Source organism: Echinops telfairi, unplaced genomic scaffold, assembly GCF_000313985.2.
Source record: "Echinops telfairi isolate 266 unplaced genomic scaffold, ASM31398v2 ScPeMD7_7469;HRSCAF=8507_1, whole genome shotgun sequence".
Taxonomy (NCBI): domain Eukaryota; kingdom Metazoa; phylum Chordata; class Mammalia; order Afrosoricida; family Tenrecidae; genus Echinops; species Echinops telfairi.
The window spans coordinates 27,346,874-27,369,787 of NW_022111373.1; the positions used below are offsets into that span (position 1 = coordinate 27,346,874).

The 22,914-nt window shown below is 47.4% G+C and overlaps 1 protein-coding gene across 3 annotated transcripts in view; it reads left to right on the forward strand.

Moving 5' to 3' along the window:
• Window positions 1-1,632: 1,632 nt before the first annotated feature.
• SEMA6A (semaphorin 6A) overlaps window positions 1,633-22,914 on the forward strand; it is a 152,038-nt gene continuing 130,756 nt past the window's right edge. For all 3 annotated transcript variants that reach the window (XM_004706565.2, XM_004706566.3, XM_045285086.1), the window contains exon 1: window positions 1,633-2,137. The gene's annotated coding sequence lies outside the window, so the exon portion shown is untranslated. The remainder of the gene's footprint in view (window positions 2,138-22,914) is intronic.

Genomic DNA, 22,914 nt, shown 5'->3' on the forward strand with positions numbered 1-22,914 from the left:
CGGGCCCGAGCGGCGTCGGCCTAGGAAAGGTGGGCAGAGCGGCCCCTGCTGGCAGCTCTGAGGAACACTGAGAGCACCACCGCCCCCATCCCCACCCCCACCGCCGTTTCCATTTCCCCCACCTTCTCCCTGGTGACTGGGGCGGGGTGGGATTGGGTTATCGCGTGTGCACTTATTCTTCGCGAGTTTTCTTGATTTGTTTATCTGAGTTTATCGTGGATTCCCAGCAGGAACAGTTTAAGGGGAATGTGGATTTCTTAGTGGCTCAATCCCAATTAGTGCACTACTTGTTTCTGCAGCATTTGCTTGACGGCTGTCGACCCATGTAGGACTGAGGTCCAGATTTCTCACCCCATTTGCTTTTCTGCTCCAAGCCCCTGAGCAGTGGATGCAGTCCGATGACCACTTTGGCCCCCGATGTCAGTGTCTTTAGAAGCTGCCGCTAACACGGGCTCCATTGGCGCAGCCCCCCAGGGTGGCAGCCGCCGCGCAGTGGTTGTTTGCGGGGCGCAGCTGGGGCGCGCCGCGGTCGGAGAGGGGCTTGGCGCGGCCTGGCGAGTTGGCACACGCCTGTCCCTACCGGGCTGCTGGGCAATCCAAAGTTCTTGTGGTGCAGGAAGGCTGCGCCTACCATTCTTCGCGGGGTTACAACAATAGCGCCCCGGAAGTCTTGGGATTTTCTGATGCCCCCAGCCGCCTGGTTCTCACGGAAATTGGCTTCGTCTCATTTCTTTAAGTTTATGTGTTTCAAAGAGCGGTGCACACACTTTCTTAGTTTTAAAACAGCCGTCGTTATTGTTGTTGCTAATAACACCATTCTCCCTACGGTAGTTTGTTTGCTTACTTAACGTGCTGTGTTAGCAGTGTGTGCGCAGCTAATCGCCGGGTTCCTGTCTTCCGAGTGTATTTTTAACCTCACCGGCTTCTATCCAGTTCATCGGGATACATAAAGCGTCCATCACTATGGAATCCAGCTTTTGATACAGTAATCAGAATTAGACAGACTCGCTGTTCACTTACCCTCATGCTTTAAAACTTTTCCATTTAAGAAAATCGATGAACAAATCCCTTCTTGTAATTCCCTCCTGCACTACGTCTATTTTTATTTATTTCTCTGATTTGGCAGGACTCAGCAATGCTGTCCGGGCTTTTATTTTTATTTTTTTCCCCTCCCTTGCTCCGGCAGAAGCTGGGGTGGAGGAAGCCAGAGCTGGGCTCCAGGCCCGACCGCCCCCGCCAGGACCTCCGCTGATGGAGCCACCGACCCGGGAATCTCGGTGGAAGGAAGCTACGTGGCCAGTCGGCACAGGGCTCCACCTGCACCCGCTGTGATTGTCGCTCTCTCGGCCTCGCTCGCTCGCTCGAGCGCGCACAAACACACACACACACACACACACACACACACACACACACACACACCAGCAGAGTCCGCTCTGTGTAATCCAGTCCGGGACTTGACTCCGCTCGGAGCGGCGTCCCCTCCGGTGGCAGAGGAGTAGTGAGCCGCACGGGGTGGAGGCAGCAGCCAACTCTGCTCCCCGCGCGCACTCGGCTGTCCAGGCGCTCGGGACCCAGCAGCCGCGCTTCTCTGCAGGACCGCCTACCCGCGATGCCCGCTTAGGAGCGTGGGGCAGCGGCCAGCATCGCCACACCGGTGGCACGGCGCTCCCCTCCCAGAGCGTGGCCAGAGCCGAGCACTCCAGCCCCAGCCCCCACCCCGCCCCCCGCCCAGAAATGACTTGTTAATCAGCGACACCACGGAAGGGACTCGCCGGAGTGGAATCCAAGTGGCATTGGGATTTGAAGAGTTCTAGAACATCTACTCCTTTCTTGTGTTTGGTTTTTTGTTTGTTGTTTGCTTTGAGGTTTTTTGGGTCTTTTTGGTTTTGCGGCTTCTTCCCTCCTGCGCCGCCTGTCATTGGAGATGAACACAGCTCATTTGCATCCCAGAAAGTAGTCGCCGAGACTGTTGCCCCAAAAGAGACCAGCACACATGTAGGAATGACAAAGGCTTGCAAAGGAGAGCGAGCAGCTTGCGGCCGGGAGAGAACCCCTCAATAATGGATTACTAAATGGGAGACACGCCGCACCAGTTTGTTCCCAGCCCAGGCCGCCTACCCGTCGATGCACCGAAAAGGTAAGTCCCGGCGCCCGGCGCGCCCCACCTCCGGGGCGGTGGGGCCCCAGTCTGGGACGTGGGGCTGGGCGGGGGAGCACGCTTTGGGCTTTGTGGTGCCTGCGTTTTATTTTGTCTTCTGCCTTGGTGTCTCCTGTGCGTTGGGTGCCCTGGGGGAGCAGCGGGGTACCCTGCCCGCGCCTCTCCGCCCTGCGCCCCAGAGACCGCTGGGCTCCGCGTCGCCAGCTTCCCTGCTTGCGCAGCGCACATGCGGGGCGCCACCCCGGACCGCGACGGCACGGGATCGCTGCCCCACCAGGGCGTGTGCGCGTGGTCTGTGGGTTGGGGACGCGTCCTCACGCTCCGGCCAGCTGGGAACCGAGTAGTCCCGAGAGGAGAGGGTGGGGTGCTTGGAAGCTCCTTGCGATGTCGCGTCCTGGGCCAGGGGTCTTCCCTCCAGGACTTAAAATGGGTCGGGCAGAACCCCGCTGCCAACCCCCAGCGCCAGCTTTAGGTCCCGGGGCTGGGAGAAAGGATTGGGCTCAGACTATGGAGCCGCAGAGAGAGCCCTTTGTTGTCCGTGCGGGCTCTGGGCTGGGCTGTGTGCAGCCAGGGAAACTTGTAATGGCCCTGGCACCGCGCGCGCGCGTCCTGCCTCTGGGTGACATCCCGGCTCCCGGGGTCGCTGGAACCGGACTACGGGCGTTGTTAGCTCCAGTGAGTGCCAAGGCGAGGCCCCTCTGCGGCACGGCGTCCCCACCCGGGGTCCCGTTCCCCACGGCAGCGCCCTCCCGAGGGGCGAGGCCAGCGGCCACAGGGTTGCCTACCCTCCAGCACTGAGCTCGCCTCGCCAGGGCGAGCGCCCGCGGCACCCTCCTCCCAAACCTGCCAGGCTCCTCTTTGGAAAGGAGGTGTCCCAAGAGGGGGAAGGGTGGGGAGTCTGGCAAGAAATGACTGGAAGTTGCTACCCAGACAAGGGCTCCGCCGCGACTTCAGTTTAGGCGCCCGGACTCCTCGCGGCGTCCTAGAGCGCTGGCTGTGGGGTCGCGGGGAGGACTCCGGGGAGGAATCGACTCTGCGAGACCTTTGGAACTGGGAAGTGTCTGTCATCGGGGTGCTTGGTACGCTTCTCAGCCCCCGAGTGTGGGAGCTGGTGCAAAGCACGCTCTTAAAACTGCCTGCTTTCTTCCGCGACCCGGGCTGCGCAGTGGGCAGGCTGGGAGCGGTCCCGGATTTGGCTGGTGCCAGGAGAGGAAACTGGACTCCGCTGTCATCCCCGCTCCCTCGCCGCCCCTGCGCCCCGCTTTCTAGCGTGGGGTCGCCGGCCTCGGCGCTTCTGGAAAGTTTCTCGGAAAGCCTGGGCAGGGTGGGCGCGACAGGCTAGACGGGATTGGGGAAACCCGAGCCAGAGAAAGGCGGCGGGCAGCCCTGGAGGAGGCCGCCGGCTGCAGGACTGGCCGAATGGTGGGTGGCGTCCCCGGAGGCCGCCGGTTGGCTTCGAGGTGGAGGTCGTGGAGCCGCGCTAGCTTGAGCGGTCGGCCGACCCCACCAGGGGAGCGAGGGGGGGGTAGGGCGTGCAGAGGCAGGGGGTCGGCGCGGCCACTTTGGATAGAGGCTGGTGCACCCGAGCCTGTGGACCCGGGTCAAAGCTCTGCCTGGCAAGTGACCAGATCCAAGTGCAGCATCCTAGCCTTCTGCCCGCTGCTCCCAATTTTCCAGCCGGTGGATGTCTGGGAGGAGCAAAGTAGAGCCGGTTGGGCCTGGAGAGGGGAGGGGCGGGGAGACTGCCGACTCCGTCTTCGTAGCCAGGGCAAGCCACCAGCACTGGCCTTGGCCGCCCGCCTGGGGCCTTGAACCTCGCTCGGCCCTCGGGAAAAAGGTGGCTTCTTTGGGGGTGCTGTGACCAGGTTAGCCAGCCCCCTGCTTATCCTGTATAGGAACGGAGTTGCTACTCAGTGTGATCCACGGACAGATTAAAAACACAGGCGAGGGCACACGCGCGCGCGCTCACGCGCAGTCATACGCACAACTTTGCCACAAAAAGGAAGAGCCATTTAACCCAGTTTTCAGTGTTCAGCCAGCGGGTCCCAGAAAAGCCGTTTAACTCCACCCCCCTCCCGCCCCCTCGCTCTTCCTTTTCCCCCAGAGCTGAAGGTCGAGTGCCTTTGCCTTCCTTTTCATCTGGATAATTATCGGTCTTCCCTTCCCTGATACACACACACATCTTGTGCATCAAGCTCACCATTGGCCACCCTGATAGCAAGGGAAGAGTGGTGTTCCCAGCTACAGGGATCCTTTATGTAGACACTGACAACCCCCCTCCCCTTACCGCCACCCCAAGATGCCTGTGCCCAATTCTGAATGAAAATAACCTGACTTTTTTTACACCACATCCAAAAAGGCTATTAGAGGTCACCACGGCAAACATTTTTTTAAAGTACCCAGTTAAGTTTGCATGGAGCAGTTTTATAGATTTACAGTATACTTTGATTAAACTACTCCCAGCACCAAAGTTAATTATTAACCTAACCTTAAATACAGTGGCAGAATCTTGTCTCCACCTATTAGCCTAAAGTATCTGTTAAAAAATAATTGCACTAGCTGTTTGAATTTAGTTTACCTGTGCTTGTTTACATGGTCACTTTTATTTGGATCTTGAGTAACCCTTCACTCCCTGCTATTATTTAGGTTTTAGGACATTTTTGAATGAGGCACTTTGTTATCCCACCCGAAATCAGAAAACAATTGAACCTCAGATTTAAAACTGTGCTTCTGTATTTTCTGTATTTATTATGAGTCTTTTTCAACTTGGTGTAAAGAAGCCCTTTCCTTCATGTTTCACATCTTGTTTCTACAATGTTTGTGGGATGTATTTTGAAGGTCTCACCTTTGACGGGTAGGCCATTGTCCTTATGATGCATATCATCCACACACATGTTAAACACAAACCCAGAATCATATCTCAGGAACCATCTGCAGACTTATACCAAAGTTTAAATAGGTTGAAAATTCATAAGAACCAGTAAAAACAATTCCATAAATACTGAATGAAAGAAATGAAGGAAAGAAATAGTCACACATGGTTCAAATTTCTCCACTAAGACAAGACCTGTCTATTTTTCCTGTAGAGAAAAGCCTATGCCTTTAAGTGGTTAATGTAAAGTGGCAGTTAAGTGCATCTCTTCACACACAACACACACACACACACACACACACCTCCAAGTCTTTCAAAGGCTAGTGAATGCTTTCCCCATCATAAAAACAATCATTTGCATTTTGAGTAGGCGATATGGTTGCCTTAGTAAAGATGAGTGTGTTGAATGAGAAGGAGAGATAGAATGTTATCTTCATTGAATAAAAATAAGAACTTGTATTAAATTAAACAAAAAACACCCAAAGTAAAAACCTGGCTTAAACACAAAATCAGTACTCATGCTTTAAAGGTAAATGGTTAATTCTGAACTTGCATATGAAATGAAAGAAAAAATATTGTTTTTAACAAGGAGGCTCGTCAGATACTTCACTCCGTGTACACAGGGCTTCGGCTCTTTTCAGACAGGATAAGAGAGTGATGATGGGAGAAGAAGTTGTTGTGGGTTTTTTTAAGAGCTAGATTGCCAAGAGCTAATATATTCTCCCATCTTATTTGTTTGCAGGAAGGAATCACAGAACAAGCCAAACTAATTGCAAATGTTTTAATTAGGCATCTGCCATTTGCTGCAGTGTAAAGCCTAAGAAAGCCTGTATCTATCTCTGTACCGTATCCCTCACCCACCCTCCCACACACCTCTCCTTCGAGTTTAGATAATTTACTGTCCTGCCCTAAGAGTGGCCTTCCTTAGCATGCAAGGGGGTTTCAAAAAGTTCATGGGAAAGTGCGATTATCTTGAAATTCCATTTTTCCAGAAACATTTTGGAACTTCCCTCATATTTAGCTAGGAGCTCTGTGTTGTGGTGGTCACAGTTGCAGGGATGATCAGGGGAAGGTGAGGCCAGGAAACATGTGTCCCTCCACGCCAGTGCCCTCCTACTCTCCTGAAGCATGCTGTGGAACCTAGTTACCTCTTGAGATATTTCTATTCCAGAGTGAAGGCTTTTTTCATCTGCCTTAAAAAAAACCCTGCTAGAACAACTGAGCTATTCTCTGTTGGCAACCACATGGCTGCCTCTTGGGGATATGGTAAGGTAGGGAAGGGAGGGAGGCTTTTAATCCCTTTGAAATGGGCAAGTAAGATGTCATACCACACAAACCTCAAGGGGAGAAGAAAGTTCAAGTCTGTATCTTCAGCATGAGACTGTTACAGTGTAGTATCCAAGGGGTATCTTGCTTGATGAAATGGATGAGTTTCTGAAAGCCCATTTTTTATTTTATACTTATAATTGCACTACTGAAGAGTATAGGTAGGTCCTCTTGGACCCAATAGACACCTCAAACTTAGGTGTTCCAAGTTCAAAACCCATTTCTGGATCTCTCTCTCCCAGGTCTGCTCTCCTAACGCTTGCTCTCTGTGTAAGGGGCATTCACGTCTGTGGAGTTGCTGGGGCCTAATCCTTTCCTGTCACCCTCAAGCCTTCTTCCCCAGACCCGCACCCATTGCAGTTGTGAGGCCTCCCTTATGCTGGCCCGCATGCCTCCTGGGTGCAGACAGACTCCCTTATGCTGGCCAAGCCAGTGAGCTCTCTTGCTGGGCTACTGGGCTACCCTCCAACTAGGCTCCCAGCTTCTGCTCCTGGCCCCCTACCGTTGTTTCCCAACACTACCGCCAAAGGATTTCTGTTTTGAAAACTCAGATGAGATGACTTCTGTCCAGATGCTTTCTTTATCATATGCCTTATAAAATGTCGGTCCTTCCCATGTGCCCCATACAATCACTACCCAGGCCCCCAGCCCTCTGACCCCACACCTCCTCTGAGTTATTGAAATGTGCCTCCCTGTGCTCCTTCGCAGTTCTTTGTGCTTGCTCTTTCAGCTCTTTCAGGGCTTGGGATTATTTCCTCCCCCAGATGACTACTGGATTTGGCCCTGGTTTTTCTCAGATTGCTGGTCAAAAGCCACCCTTTCAATCGTCGCTTGTGATCATCCTGTGTATTCTACCTGTTTCTCCTGTATCCCTCATCCCCTTTGACTGCCTCATTTTTTCATCAGTACTTTTCACAGTCTGACATGCCCATATGGGGGCCTTGCTTATTTCTGACTTCTCCTTAAACGTAGCACCATGCGGAGAGACTCTTTTCTTTAGTCTCCACTGTATTTCCACCAGGACAGTCCTTGGTATATCATGGCCCCTTCATGAGGATTTGTTGAATGAATGAAGAGTGAGTCTTTTTGCAAACTACTATCTTTCCTTGTGTGTTTCTGTTGAGCGAGGTACTTCTCTGTGTGAGGTACTTGTACACTGCCAGTCAGGTTCAATGGTGGTCTGTCTCCTGTATCATTAGTGGAGCACTCACAGGGTTGTTTTCTTAATCCTAGTGATGGATTTGAGGGGCTCCATTCCCACACTCCCACCTAGTGCCCTTCTGTGACTGGGAACACACATCGGTGCGACACCCGAGCAAAGCTGGGGAAGGTACAATCAACTTGCCCACAAAACAGAAGACAGCCAGCAAATATTTATGGGGATTGGGCTTCGAACTTCGCCTCATTTGTTCTGCAGTTTCACACACTCCTCATCATTGACTCTGCTTGCTTATGGGGGATTTGATAGAGTAGTCATTTTTTTAAAAATTCAACTTTCTCCCAGGAAGTATGTGGCGTCAGAAGACCTGTGTTTCAGACTTGGCTGTCTTGGACAAGCCACCTCACCTGTCTGCGGCTACCTCACTGTGAGCACAGCTGTGAACCCTACCACCTAGTCTCGAATAATATGAAGCCACAAATGGGAAGAAGGTATTTGGTAAACTGAAAACAAAAATACACTGGGTGTATGAAACGTTTTGATGCCAACTCCCTCTTCCACATCCCAGTCCTTCTGGGTGTACCAAAGGTGCTACTTCCAGGTTTTCTAGATTTCTAGCAAATCTTCCAGGTTTCTAGCAAGTATGGTCCTCCTCTCTCTATGTAGCTTTGGGGCACAGAGGAAAGTAATATCCTCTGATTAAGGGAAAAGGCGCAGTCCACATAGAACATGGTTGGTAACTCTATTAGAATGCCAATCCCATCCAGGAAAGATGACTTTCAAGATGACCGCGTAAGTGACATTCTGTCAGGCATTTAAAAAATGAAAAAAAGGAAGTCCATTGTTTTCCCAGAATTTTAAGTTCTGAGATAGTTACTGTCCATATAAACGTATGTAGAAGAAAGCTCATGTCAGGATTATAGGCAAGAACGTTGACCATTGCTGTCCCAAGGGCAGGGGCAGGCGCTTTTGTCGCGCAAGGTGTCTGATTGTGGAAGGGTTGGCTGAGGAAATGCACTGGGTAAACTTGCAGGCAGTGCCAGGGTCACAATTTGGGGACAGACACACTAAGATTTGAACCTTCCTTGCATTTTGTCACTGGAAATATTGTAACTTTGAGCCAGCTATGTAATTTCTGCCTCAGATGAAAATGGGATACAGAACAGATTGAATGGGACAGACTATGTAACATGCATAGCATAGCGCCCGGCACGCAGCAAGTACTCACGACATATATGTCATCATTTCTATCCACCCGGCAGTGGTCAGGGAAGTGCCCTGGGCACAGATTTACAGGAGTGGACAGGGCTGTTATGGGGAAAGGAAAAGAGGAGATGGCTGCACAGCTGTGACCCAAAGAGGTGATGCAGAGGAAACGGTCTTTGGGCTGGAGAGGAACCTTCGCACTCTGAGCTGGTCATGGTGTCATGGTGTTTAAAGCTGGGAAGCGTGTGAACAAGTCATTCACATGGGAAGGGGTGTGATGATCTTTTCCCTAACTTTGGAGGTTGTAATATCACACTCAAAGCATTGCAGAGGCAGATGGGGGGAGGGGTGGTGGTGTGTGGAGAAGATGCAAATGAAACAGTAGCAAGCAGCACAGAGTCCTATACATCAAATAGAAGTTTGTTTTGTTTTGTTAAATGGACATCAGTCACTTATCAACATTCTAAAACTGAATTGGGTAGTCTACACGCCCACTGGAGAATCTGAGAGCAGCCAAGGGAGACAGTTCCAGGAGCCCTTGAATGGATCTCAAGGGCACATGTGTGGTAGGACAGGAGCCTGGCAGCCCTGCAGACACTGCTAGGAGACTGTGGCTGGGGCTTCGGTGAGGAATCCTCCTGGGGGCCCTATTTCCTGCTGGGTCACTCTTCCCTGGTCAAGGTTGACAGCAAGTTGGGGGGGGGGGGGGTATGTGTAAATGTCCACACAGACACAAAGCGCAGGTTGGGAGCACAGTTGGTTGGTTGACGCTAGTAGGAGAGAACATTTCATATGTCGCTCACAGAATCCGAAATGTGATGGCAATCATAGCCACTCAAATGCTTATCGGTGATCAAAATCTGGCCTCTCAAAAGCACAGTCAGAGGAGAAACACACTGACAGTGTCACCACTCTTGCTACAGCTGTGTCTTCGAAGAGCCCCTCCTTAGTTTCAAAGTACAACCATGTTCATCCTGGAGGGGCGGGGGGTGGCGTTTCTTATTAACGTCTATATGTGGGAAGGGAATAAAAGGAGAGCGGAATAAACCAGTGACCCTGGGCCAGTAAAGGTCTTGGAGCCGCCAGCTGGGATGGAAGATGGCTGCTTTGAAAGTGTTGTTAGTAATAGATATTGCCACACACAGCATTCAGACCTGAGGCTTCCATTTAATGTGATGAGGCGCTTTTTGGTGGTTTCCAAACAACCTATCATTGCCATCTGTAAAAAATTTATTTCAAGGAATCCAGGCCAGTTTTAAAATGTAAGAAAAGATTTTAAATTGATGCTTATGCACAATGATTTACCTCTCTGTTAGGCCGCTGCCCTCCCACATCTTGCAGACCAGTATTTGGGTGTAACTTGATTTGAATCATTTGAATAGGACAGGCTCTGGGATTAAACACAGTGAAAACATGCCATTATAAATTAAACATTCTAGAGGAGGGGAGGAAAAGGAAATAAGGAATATGTTACTTATGGTTTTAATGCCAGGTAGGCGTTTCAGAGAGAGATTTCCATTCCCTATCCCAGATTCTGTTTTACAGGAGGGCATTCGGTCTTTTCATTAATATTGCAGCACGCAGGTCCTTGCCCACCCCTCCCCCAGGCTCCTCCTCTGCTTGAGTGAGGAAACTGAGAGAATACTGATTGAGGGAGTGAATGGAAACATGCCTTCCCTGAAAATGAAATGCTTTCTGAAAAATCACACGCTGTACATACTTGCAAACAGTCCCTCAAACCGTCCCACACCTGTCCCTCCGCTTTGGTGCCTCAGAGGGCCACCCGTGATCTCATTCATATATTTTAGCGTTTGCATGCATGTGTTCTTAGGCCACACACCCAGGTGGAACATTGTGAAGTCCTGTCATAGTCGTAAAGCCTCTCAGTTGCGAAGAACGCTCTTGTCCCTGCATAGTGAGAGACAAATAGAAACCAAATTGTTTACAACCTCCTAAATGCCAGTGTATGTAGCAGCAGGGCAGGTGGGTTGTTTTTTACAAGAAGAACACTTGCTAATGGTTTTCAAGACGGATTCGCGGCTAATTCTTCCCACATTCATGAATGATGGCCCTAGCTACACACTGTCGCTGGGATCTTCATCTATTAATCATGGAGGCTGCTTTCTTATTCGGTTGCCATAGTTTCATGCCTCAGATAGTGTTGGGGTGCCTTGGGAGAGGTTTCAGATAGACGAGGGCTTGCCAGCCGCGCAGTTACGGAGGACGCCTCTCCGATAATTCGGTGTTGGATTGAAAGAGGCAACTTCTGAGAGAGTCTCGCCGGACCTTGTTATGTGCACATCCAGCTGATATTTACGCCAGGATTTGCCTCTTGCTCGGTCTTCCTGGCAAAGAAATTACAGTCCAGGGGCTGATGACACTTTCTTTCATCTTTCGACAGGAAGGCCACGGCGCGCACTCTTCCTTAAGGCCCCGCCCCAGTGTGCTGGCAAATGAGGGAGGCATCCTTGACTTTGTGCAGAATTCAGCTCCCCGGTTTGTTCTCGGCCTGCCGATTCCTCAGTAAACACCGCATCGTCGGTGTTGTCTATTGTGTTTTGCTGTGGCAGGGTCCACACTTCAGGTTCAGCCTTTATTTTGTCAGGTTTGACCCACATCTCTGAGATGGTAGGGACCATGTGACTGATTTTTGCAACAAAAGGCTAGCGTTTTGGAGTCAGGGTCAACTGTTCTGGCAGTTCTTCAGCATAGGAACTTTTTCCCTGCCTTTAATCGTTTTAATGTTTTGCCCTTTTTTTAAAGGCTTGTGGTTTCAGGGTTGATTAGAAAAAAGCTTGCCAGTTGCGTATGTCTTGTGTGACCCAGGCAGGAAAAGGTTGGGGTGTGTGAAGTACAGTGAGGAGGGGACACACACACACACACACACACACACACACACACACACACACACGGTGACTCTGTGCCTCGTGTGATGTAGAACACAGCTTTCTTTTGTTAGGTAAATCTGTCCTTGAGTAATAGACAGTGGTACACTTCTTAATGATTTAATTCCCATTTCTCAAGTGGACTTTCAAGGACTCCCACCAGTCTCCGCCAAGGAATTTGATTCCTTTGCAGATTAAAACATAAAATGAAATAAACCCTCACCCTTCAAGCAGGCAGTGCTGAGTGGCCGGCATGCCGGACAGTGAATGAAACCCCAGGCAGATTCCGAAGAAGAAAACCTTGAATTCATTACAAGTGGACTGATCTAAAAATTAGCCACTTTTTTTTTTTAACTAGAAAATGCCCAGTTTTTATTTCAGGGTCAGCTTCAAAAGCAGCCGTTTTCAATTTCCCAAAATCTATTCTGCCAAAATTTCCAAGTAAGATCAACAAGCATTTTTAATGCACGTGCCTATTATATTGGTCCCTCCCTTACCCAACCACACTAAACGATTGATTTTAGAGGCCAATGATTTGAAGTAAATTAAAAGGATAACATGGCTTTAATTGCTACTGGCTTCGCCAGGCTTCTGGGCACCAGAATTCCTTGTGGAGAAACACTTTTTTAAGTGTCACAGCAGTTTTTGGTCCTGTGGTTGGGCTTACCCATAGGCTGCAATTATCCCCCGCAGCCCTTCTCCACCTCTCCCTCCAATAGCTCCATGGAGTAAAGAAAACATGTATTCGTAAGTTCAGTATTACAGCCGCCTGATTTATTTGACAAGATAATCAAATAAGTCCCGGTCATTTTACAGTGGTCCTATAATATTAAAAACTTTTTATTATTAAAAGAAAAGGCATGGAGAGGGAGGGGGGGGAATCAGCGGGAATAATATGTCAAACCCAAAGCTCTTTTGTTGAAAAAAAGAGTGTGTGAATGTAGCCCGCTCTCCTTTCAAATAATGAACACTCTTGGATGTCCCATTAGACCCGATGCTGCACAGGATGCCCTAAGAAAAGTAAGCGGTGCTTTTGCGTGGACGTCAGTCCGGCACAATGTGGACTTTTATTAACCCCCGTGGATGAGTTCCGATTACAGATTTGCTGTTGTGCCCTGAGGCATCAGTGTTTTGCAGGTTATGTTTTGGTGGCGTGTGTTTGAGCAGCACTGTCAGGAACGTGCTTTCATCATCTTGGCATGCCAACCAGATTAGGTTCTCATGTTCTTTAATGACATGCAATTTTGTATCATTTTCATTTGGGGCACAACTGAAATTTATAAGCGATTTGGCGTGGGGGTGCTTTCTCTCTCTCTCGAGGTTGGTAAGTGCCGCGGAGTTCAGATGGAGCCCGTTTGGATGCAGAGCAGTCCATGTGCCAGAGAACTGCGCCAAAGAGTTTTGTAAACTGCAGTCCTCAGAGGAGCCGATCGCCAGCTCTCTCTGCCGCGTTCCTGTGCGTGAGCAGCCTGGCACTTCACCAGTGAGACAAGAGAGCTCCTTAGAGAAGGCTTGTTTCAGTTGAAAGATATTTATGCACTCACTGTTAGCTGGAATCCCAAAGGTTGGATGGGACGTTGAGGGGTTCCTAGTTCTTTCAAGTGAAAGTGTACTATTGTATTAGTTTCCTAGGGCTGCTCTAACAAAGCACCACCAATGGAGTGGCTGATAGGAACAGACAATTACTGTCTCACAATTCGAAGGGCTAATAGAGTGAATGTAGGGTGTTGGCAGAGCCACCTTCTCTCTGAAGGCTCTGTCGCTGCCTTGAGTCAATTCTGACTCCAAGAGACCAGATCAGACAGAGCCCCTGTGCATCCTGAGACTGCTAATCCTTTCAGGAGTAGAGAGCCTCCTCATTCACTTGAGGAGGAGCTAGCTGGTCATTGCACACTGCTAACGTTGTGGTTAGTGATTCTGTGGGCTCTGAGAGAAGATTTTATTCTGACTCTCCTGGCTTCTGGTAGCCCAGGAGTTGTGTCATTACATGGCCATCTTCCCAGTATCTCTCTTCTCTTTCATAGGACACTACTCAGATGGGATCAAGACCCATCCTTCTTTGGTGTCATTGATGCGATCTCATAATGTCCACCACATTTCCAAACAAGGTGACATTACCAGATACCAGAAGTTAGGACTTCAAGGACAACATTTAATCTATCACAGCTATCTATATTCAGGGCCTGGTGGACCAAATAAATAGTATGTCCTTTGTCCCAGAATACCCTTTACCAAGTGCGCTGGAGAGAATTAGGCTTTACTTTTGGTTAAAACTACTTTTTTCTTGGGTCATGAGTTTCAGAACAGCTATCAAGAAGTCGAATTATAATGTCAATGCACAATTTATATCCAACTTTTAACTAGAAGGACTCATAAAAATTAGATATAATACATTAATGACAATTTATGACTTAAATTTCTGTGTGAACAATCATTTTGCAGCTTATGTGAAACTCTAATAGCATATAACCCATCTAGCTTAGCATAATTTGTGCTTTTAAATTTTAAATGCTTAGCGTTTACAATTAGACTTACCAATCGGTAAGCATCTTAATGAGAAATTACCTGAATTAAATTAGTATGTAATATTTGCTGTAATGTATTCTAGGGTAGCGATTGTCTAAAATAAATGTTCTACAATGGCTGCCCCACTGCATGCAATGTGGTTTGACTTTTCAAGTCGGCTCTGGTAGGAAACCGCATTTGGTGTGCGTCTAGGAGATCCTGCTGATGTCAAAAGTAGCAAGAGCAGTGTAGTTCAGTTTGCAGCCACGATCCAAGGTAGCAAACATCTCTTGGCTACCTTTTAAAAATTTTTTTTCAAAAAGGGATGTTCAGCGTACAGGGAAGAGCTCTATTAAATAACCAGTTTTTATCTACAAGGTGTTTCCTCTCATTTGTGATGAGGGGGAAGTTCAACATGTTGAATATGCTGATAAATTAATTCTCCTGGGATCCCACAGAGGGTGGAGCTTCCATTTTCATCTTTTTCCCCGTCCAGAACACAAGACCTGCTACTACGGCCAGAACACATCCGTTCCCAAGAAGCAAAAGGACAGCGTGATTGCCCTTGCTATTAAAACAGCCACATCCAGACCCCCAGCAGAAGGTGCGCAAGAGAAGACTTTGAAATGGTGTGAATAACTTGACATTATCAGGTTGCTATTGAAGTGCAAATTCGACTGAGCATAATTTGAAAGGGTCTTAGGTACAGGACGAGAACAGTGTGTTTTCTTGTGCAATGTCAGCCATAGCTCGTCTTAAGTTACTAGATTAAACGTGCTTGCAGTCTTGTTTTTCCTGATTACCTTAAAGTAAACAACTCATCTTCCAGATGTGGCACCTTGTCTCATGGAGAGAAGAGATGGCCTTCCAGCAGTGAGGTGTTTGGACATGGCCTGTCCAGCAAAGGGAGGAGCCCTGGTGGCAGGGCTGGTTAGGTGCTGGGCTATCAACCTCCAGGTCAGCAGTTGGAAACCACCACTCACCCCCTGGGAGAACAATGGGTTTTCTACTCCTGTAAAGAACAGAGCTGCCGTCTCAGAAACTCACAGGGGGCAGTTCTACCCTGTCCTGCAGGGTCACTCCAAGGCCCAGCTGGCTTGATGGCAGTGAGCTTTTGAGTCCACCTAAGGAAGAGGAGTCCAGCTTACTAAGGAAGATCCACATCAACAAGACTTAATGGTGTTATTACTAATAACAAAGACCATTCATTTATAGAGTGCTTCTGTTTTTCAAGGTACATTTATAAACATTGCCTCATGTAACCTCATTGAAACTCTCTGGGTTAGGTAGGGCAGTCATGATTATGTCCAACTTGAAAATGAGATAAGTGAGACTCAGAGGTCAAGCACGGCTCTGGTAAGAGCAGGTTCTGGGACGAGGCCCCCAGCTTTCAGAAACCATGACTATCCCTTTGTGCCAGTTTCTTCCAACCCCCCAAACAGAACAGTTTAAATGATCTCAGTCCTCCAGTGACACATGTCACATTGTGCCAAGTAGGCAGACTCCACACAGACACAGAACAAGGTCACCTTCTCAAGGGTGCCACTTTTGAGGCTCCAGTGCACCCAAATCCCTGCTCTTCCAAGGAATGCCCTTTTTTAAGGAACCTTTTCTCTGAAAGCTTTTAGAGATTCGAGTCAAAGTCATGTTGAAGGAGATACATAATTTAGAAAATGAAGTGTGTTTTTATTTGGATGCGGTGAGGGTTTAATAAAGGGGAAAGAGTGGGAACTTTGACCCCGGCCTGGGGTCGAACTGAAGCGACAGAGGATTGACCCGGGCAGTCTGCAAGAGTGTGTCTACTCTTAGGCCAACGTTTACTCATAATATTGAAACACATTTTTATCAAGAGATAAACTGTATGACACAACATAACTGTGTTTTCCCTTGGACAGAGGCCATTTTACTTTCTGGTTCATGCTACTAGGTCCAAAGGAAAGAATCAGTTAAGATATATATATGTATATATATATTCATATATATATTCATCTGCTCTGTGAGAAGAATACTTCCAGACACTGCAGGAGATATAGGTGAACTAGGTCAGTATTTATAGATTTATCATGCACCGATGTTGGGCCCATCTTCTAGTGGAAAAGGAAGATAACATGACTTATTATAAAAGGGCAAGGCCTGATTACTTTCAACACCAAAAACAGAGTGATAAAGATGCTATAAAAAGCCTAGAAATGGCTCAGTCCATGAAAGACAATGTACTGCATAGGGTAAGATTTCAAGAGAGGGAGCCAAAGAGAGGAAGAGAAAGGCAAGAACAAAGGCCCAGAAACAGGAAAGTGCAGCCTTTGGCCCCTAAATTGCTCGTCTTTGTGACTGGAGCACACAGGACTGATGATACGGAGTTAGAAGTCAAGGATAATGGCATCGCGTGGTATGCTTTGGCCTGCAACTGCAAGGCCAGCAGTTCAAAAGCACCAGCAGCTCTGCCGGAGTAAAAAGAGGCCGCCTTCGAAACTGACTGGTGCCTTCCTACGCTTTGCGTGACTCAGCAGTGAGTGCAGTGTGACTCGGCAGTGAGTGCAGAGCTTTGGAGTGGAGTCTGTGGGAAAAGGAGACGGTTCCTGGGTTTGTTTGCAAGGAATATCAGCAGACGGACTTGGAGCTCAGTTGGATGCATGTGGGGTGAAGGAGGGGAAGGAATAAAAATGGCTCCAGCTTGTCTTATTTGGGAAACTGAGTGGATGGTGATGTCATTGGCCAAGAAAGGACCCAGGCTTGTGGACAAAGCATTTACTCAACAGTTGTCCTGAGCTCTATTCAAATGACACCGAATGGGCAGACACCAAAGGCTTGAACCCAGTCCTAGTGTGCTCACGCCCAGCACTTTAAAAAGAGTGCTAAAGGCTTTTAAATTAAGATTTTTAAACTTTCCTCCCCCATTAAGGAGGTTAAACCCCTCACATGAGGGCACCGGAGGTACCATCCAGCTCCTCTCTAAACCCCAGCTTTACAACAACGCAGGCAGATAGACTGTCTCTCACGTTAAGAAACAGGGCATATATGAACCACTAGTTTCCTTTTGTTTCTCCTTCGCGGAGATATCATTTTATGAAAGTTTTTGACTTCTGAAATTAGAGAAAAAGGTTTTTGTCCGCTCTTCCTCCCCACACCCATTGGGCATATTTATATGATTGTTTATCTCTTAAAATTGCCTTGTGCTACTGAAATGTTACAGATGACGTAACTCAAATAACACCTAAATTGTGTTGTTTATTTATTAAAAGCAGTGCTAATCAGACAGCTAGATCTTTTTTTTTCTACATTGTGCTAAAACTGAACACTGCATATATATGTGTATGTATGGTGGGAAAATGAAGCATTTTATTTAAGAAGAGATACATTTCCATGACCTAGCTGGGTGAGGTATTGTAAATATCCTTTTAAGGATCTTACCCTAGTGATAAATATTGGTGTAATACCTCTGTCCAGAAGAATCTTCAGATGCTCTCACAGTGGAAAGTGCCTTTGCTTGGGTGAGCCCCTCAAAGCAGCAGGGAAGCAGCCCAGGGGATTTGGCCCAGCGGCGCTTGCCCTGTGTGCTCAGCCAGGTTAGTTTGAGCTTGATCTGGAAATTGGCCTCAGTGTGTGCCACCTTTGTTCCTGCCAGTATTCAAAGGAGACCCAGATGGGCTTCCTTGGGCGAAGTGATCTTCTCCATTGGATTGTCCAAGACATCTACCCAGCAAAAGGATTTTCGTCAACCCTTTACACAAAACAATCAGTTTCGATTATGACTGTTTTAATAAGAACAGAATCATTAAATTGATTACAATATTTTTTTACAAACATATCCGACCACCTCAATGAATTTACATTTTAAACACATGACTTGTTTCCCCCCACTTATATAAAAGTATTCAGATTGAACTCTGATAAATGCTACTTGTGGATTTATTTTTAATTTGGAAGAGGATACCTTTGGAGAAAGCAAAACAAATATATAGAAGTTGAAAATAGGTACACTTTGTGTAAACAAAGACTTCTGAAAAGGTGGGTACTCTATTAACTTTGCCGTGAGGATTGCATTGTTCATTCAAGATTTCTAAGTAACTCTTATAACAGGAACGGGCCGTTCTCATTTAAGTTTTAAAAAGAAGTTGAATAACAAGTGAAAACAAAAGACAGGATTAGAAGCATCAAGTCTTTTGAGGAGGTTTTAACAATTGAATTCTGGACTGGAAAAGCTGCTTGAAACTGTCTTATTTTAACTCCCATTCCAATGAGGCATTAAGGAATAACTCGTTCTCATGCTGGGCTATCACACTTGGGTTCATGTCATGGTGGTGCTGGGCTGGTGTTCTTAGTGTTGAAGAGGGCAGAATGAGAGATGACCTGCATCTATTGTGATATGCTAAGGTAATTGCTTGGATGTATTGTCTGTTTCTAACTTTTAGGGTGCCCTCTAGTGTTACTTAATCTCAGCACAGCTATTTTTGTTTAGAGCTCACGAAAGTTAAAAACATACCGGGAAGGTCCCAGTTTAGTCAGCAACTAGCCCAGCTTAACTAGACTCGATCTAAAAATACAGTGTTGCCAAGCATATGATATGTGGTTTTGAACAAATTAATGTTTCCATCACCAATGCTTTTGATGGTACAGAGGGACAATACTGTGTGGAAAAACAAACTTTGATGACTGCAAGTTCAAGTCCAACCCTGAAAATGAAGAGTTAAAGTTGGGATAAGAAAATGTAGGACTACCTTAACTTCATCTCTATCTTCTTTTTCGTGTACGTGCAAAAGAGCAGTACTAAGGGCTGTGTAAATAAGTCTAAAAGAACATGTTTCCATAAGTTCAAAGAAAAACAAGTGTCAGGGAACTAAGTTTCAAACACCGTTGGGTGGCAGATGCTTGGCCGGCCATCCTCAGCGTTTGTGGTATTGGGAGCGGGTCGCTCGCAGAAAAGAGGTTCCGAATGTCAGCACACACACTCCTGCACCAAGCCATCAAACAGTAAATTCAAGCACTTTAAAAAGTGCTCCCTGAAGATGCTGAGAAGCCAGCACTGCCACCTAAACCAACGGTGTTGCATCCTTTCTGAAAGGAGCGGCAACTCTTTGTTTTCTTGGGGGAGGAGTGAGCCTACCCCAGAGTCTGCAGTCCATAGAGAGAATTAGATCCAGTCACTATTTTTTGCATGTATAATGTGCACCTTCTCCGTGGGGTTAGCGGATGGGATAGCATTCCAGGCACCTCCAGCTCATAAGAGCAGTGTGAGTGGGCATGCACACAATGTAAATGGAGATGTTGGTCCCGGCGATTTCCCTAAAGTTTTGAGACAAAGATCAGGAAGAACAAGGAGACAACAACATCAGTACCAGAAACACACAAAAGGAAGCTGAAGGTCAAAAGGACCTCTGTGAATCCATGTTTCTTCTAGAGAGGGAATCATGGGAGAGTTCGAGACTTGAGCGCTGGAGATTGCTAGTCTATGTACTGTGAAAGTCACGTGCCCTCGCCACGCCTCACTTGCTCACCTGTGAAACGGTTCCTATCTCATCAAGCAATTCTGATTAGTAAAGGAGATCCTATGTGCCGGAATGATGTCTGATATAGAGGAAACACTCAAGCAGTCAGGTCGGACACACACACACACAAATAAAAGTTGCTGTTCTTATTCCATATCCAGCTCTCCTAATGGAATTAGCTACATTCAGTGTTTTATATCACGAGCCAGGCCTGGTTCTCAGCATGTAAGTTAAGGCCGAAATGACAAGGTGACGACAAGATGGTGGTGTCCAGGTGAATCTTGGTCCCTGCTGCTGTCTCTGCCTCTTACTCTACGTTGCTGTGTGTGAGGGCATGATTCAAAGATAATTGACAGAACCATCCCTCATTTTTCAGTTTTGCTTGGTAGGTGTACGGGCCTCTGTTAGATCCCCTTGAATATCTCCCAAATATTAAGTCAGCTATTAGAGATGAGGCAACCAAGTCTTGCTAGTCTTTCTTTGCGCTTGTGGTATCCAGTGCTTAGTGGAGCCTTTGTTGCTCGGACTCAGGTTGCATGCCGTCAGTTACAGCCTTCCTGCTCTTTGGGAGTAAACCCAAATGAAACCAAACCAAGCCAGTTGCCATTCAGTTGATTCCAGCCCATGATGGCAAGAGTAGAGCAGTGGCCTCTCAATCGTAGATTGCCAGACCTTGCTTCTGTGATGCCTCTGGAAGGGCTTGAAGCCAAGCCTTTCAGTTAGTCATTGAAAGCTTCACAATTTTTGATGTCAGGGACGCCATTAAGGGGATCCAAGCAATGGAGCTCTCAGGGTGAATTCACTGGATGAGTTCTCAGGCATGCAGTGTCCAGAATGCAGGTCAGGCTGTATTTGCAACCACGCATCTTGGGATTGTCATGCACAAAACGAATCCGAAGATCTCTGTTCACTTAATGCCTCCCACAAAACCCATGTATTAAAAAAGACAAGTTTGTTATCCAGCCAAACTGGCCATTCTATGTGTCCTTAATTACGTATACCAATAAACGGAAATTGCCAAGTTTACTCTCTGAACCACTTAACAGCTAAGTAGATCCATTTGGAAATTATCCTTGTTTTGACTCTCGTTTAGCCCATACTTTCAGATAAAATGAAGATACAAGAAAAGTAATTGGATGATTGAAAAAGAAAAATGGGCAAAACTCCTTATTAACTTTCAAGCAAACACGAATTAATCGTGGGCTCAGCCAGTCCAATTATTTAGTGGAATGGGCAAAAAACCTCATTCACAGATAGAAGAAGGTTGCTGGCCTAGGTTAGGGAGTGCTCTAACAAGGAAGATCTTGGAGACCCCAGGGTCTCCAGAGATTGAGAATAGGGGAACTGGGGCCTCTCCTCCCCCCAGGCAGTGAGAATTGTGTTCATTTGGTATTCACCCAAAGTCAGGGCCATCTGACAGCTGTTTGGTGTTTCCTGTAAGATGGACTTGAGCCTTGGCCAGATGCTAGTGGACAGATGTTCACAACACAGAAACCATCATCAAAATAGTTGCTAATTGGCACCCTCCTAATGATGTCAACAAATAAAACAGGAATGGACTGGATCGGTGGTGACACTCAACACCCACCACCGCCCTCCTGGCTTAGGGAGGAGGTCCTAGATGGAAATTAAGCTTTCTCCATAAACAGTGATTTGGGGGTTGGGGTGGGAGCTTCTGTTGGACTTGGCATAAAGTGTGCAGTGTTTGTTTCTGTACAGATGGATGGATGTGTGTATGGATTTAGCAATTCACTTCAACCTTTGCAGAAAGTGGAAAAATGCAGGAGTGGTTTGAACTGCACTACCCACCTCCCACCAAGACAAGTCTGGAAATGCACTGCTTTCCCCACCACCATGGCTTCTGTCTGATGGAACAAATACTTTACATAAAAATTATTTCATGTAAACCTCAAATAAGGCGTTTGTACTTCAGCTCATACCTTTGATTATAGTTGATTGGTAACACCTGCAATGTAATTGTGCCCAAATATTTTGGTTAAAAGCAGATTTTGAAACCTAAATTAGTTTAGAATGGGTATTGCAAGGCCAAACTGGTTTGACAATACCCCGTGAATTACAAAATGGGCTTGCTTCTACTTGTATAGGTTGCAATAAACCGACTTTGATTTCAACAGTTAAACTCTCTTTTCAGTGCCAGGGGCCCTTTTAGAGTGGGAAATTCCCCTCTCTTTTTCTCTCATATTTGGAAGTTGCAAACCAATGCCAAGTCCTGACTCTTTACTGCTGTGGAGTCTGCGATTGCGCTGTTGGTGGTGGTGTGCGCTGCTGTCGTGTAGCTCCCAACTCCGTGAACTGCCGCGAATGGAGTCTTCCTTACAAGGAAAGACCTAGTTTTATAATACGTTATTAAGAAAACAAAACACAGTGCCCATTTACTCTTCATTGCCCCCCCCCCCACCCCCAACACGCACACACACGGGCTCAGGTCATGTGCAGAAGAAAGCACAGACCTGAGATGCCCTCTCTGACTCTGTAGACACCGTTTCTTGGCCCTTCCTCCTGGCGGGTCCCCAGTCACCAAAGCCTCTTGGTTTTCACCTTCCATTCCAGAGCATCACCTGTGTATCCCTTGCTAAGAGCCTGCGTGGATCTTACTAGGAATGTCCATGATTATTATTAATATATATTCTCAATTATAAACTTGGTTGAAGCCTTATCATGTTGTTTGGAATTCATCCTGGTAAAAAGTCTGTAATTTTATCCCCCCCTAACATCTTGCTCTCAGGATTTCAATGAATCAGTAAAGCCCCTCTTTTTTCCATTCCCCAGTGAGGCTTCTGTTCCCTTGAATCAAAGACAGCTTCCATGAATGGAGCTAGAATAGGCCCAGCAACCAGTGTTGGGTGCTATGGAGCCCATTGCCCGGTTCAACCACGGAGGAGCCAAATCTCATTTCATAGCACAGTGGTTCTAGGAATTCCACTTCATCAGCACCACAGAGCTTCTCTCATGCCTCCCTGTTTTCCCCATTTGCTGCTGTCACCGGCAGCGCCGCACAGTCCTGCGGCGGGCAATTATCATGCACTTCTCTCCAAGGCTGCTCTCTCCCCCTTTTGCAAGGGACCACAAGGCATCAGCTGCAATATTAAATAGACACTAATGATACCGAGCAGAAGCATCCAGAGCAATGGATGCAGTGGTGTGTTTAAGATGTACTCCCGCTGAGGGACTGAACTTCGAGTTTCAGGGGTGATCTTACAGCGGTTACATAGCGTTTCTGAGAAATACTGCTAAAATTAGACTGGGTGGAGTTTGCAGCGCTTAGGGATAAATAAAGTGGCTGGGTGTTTTGTTTC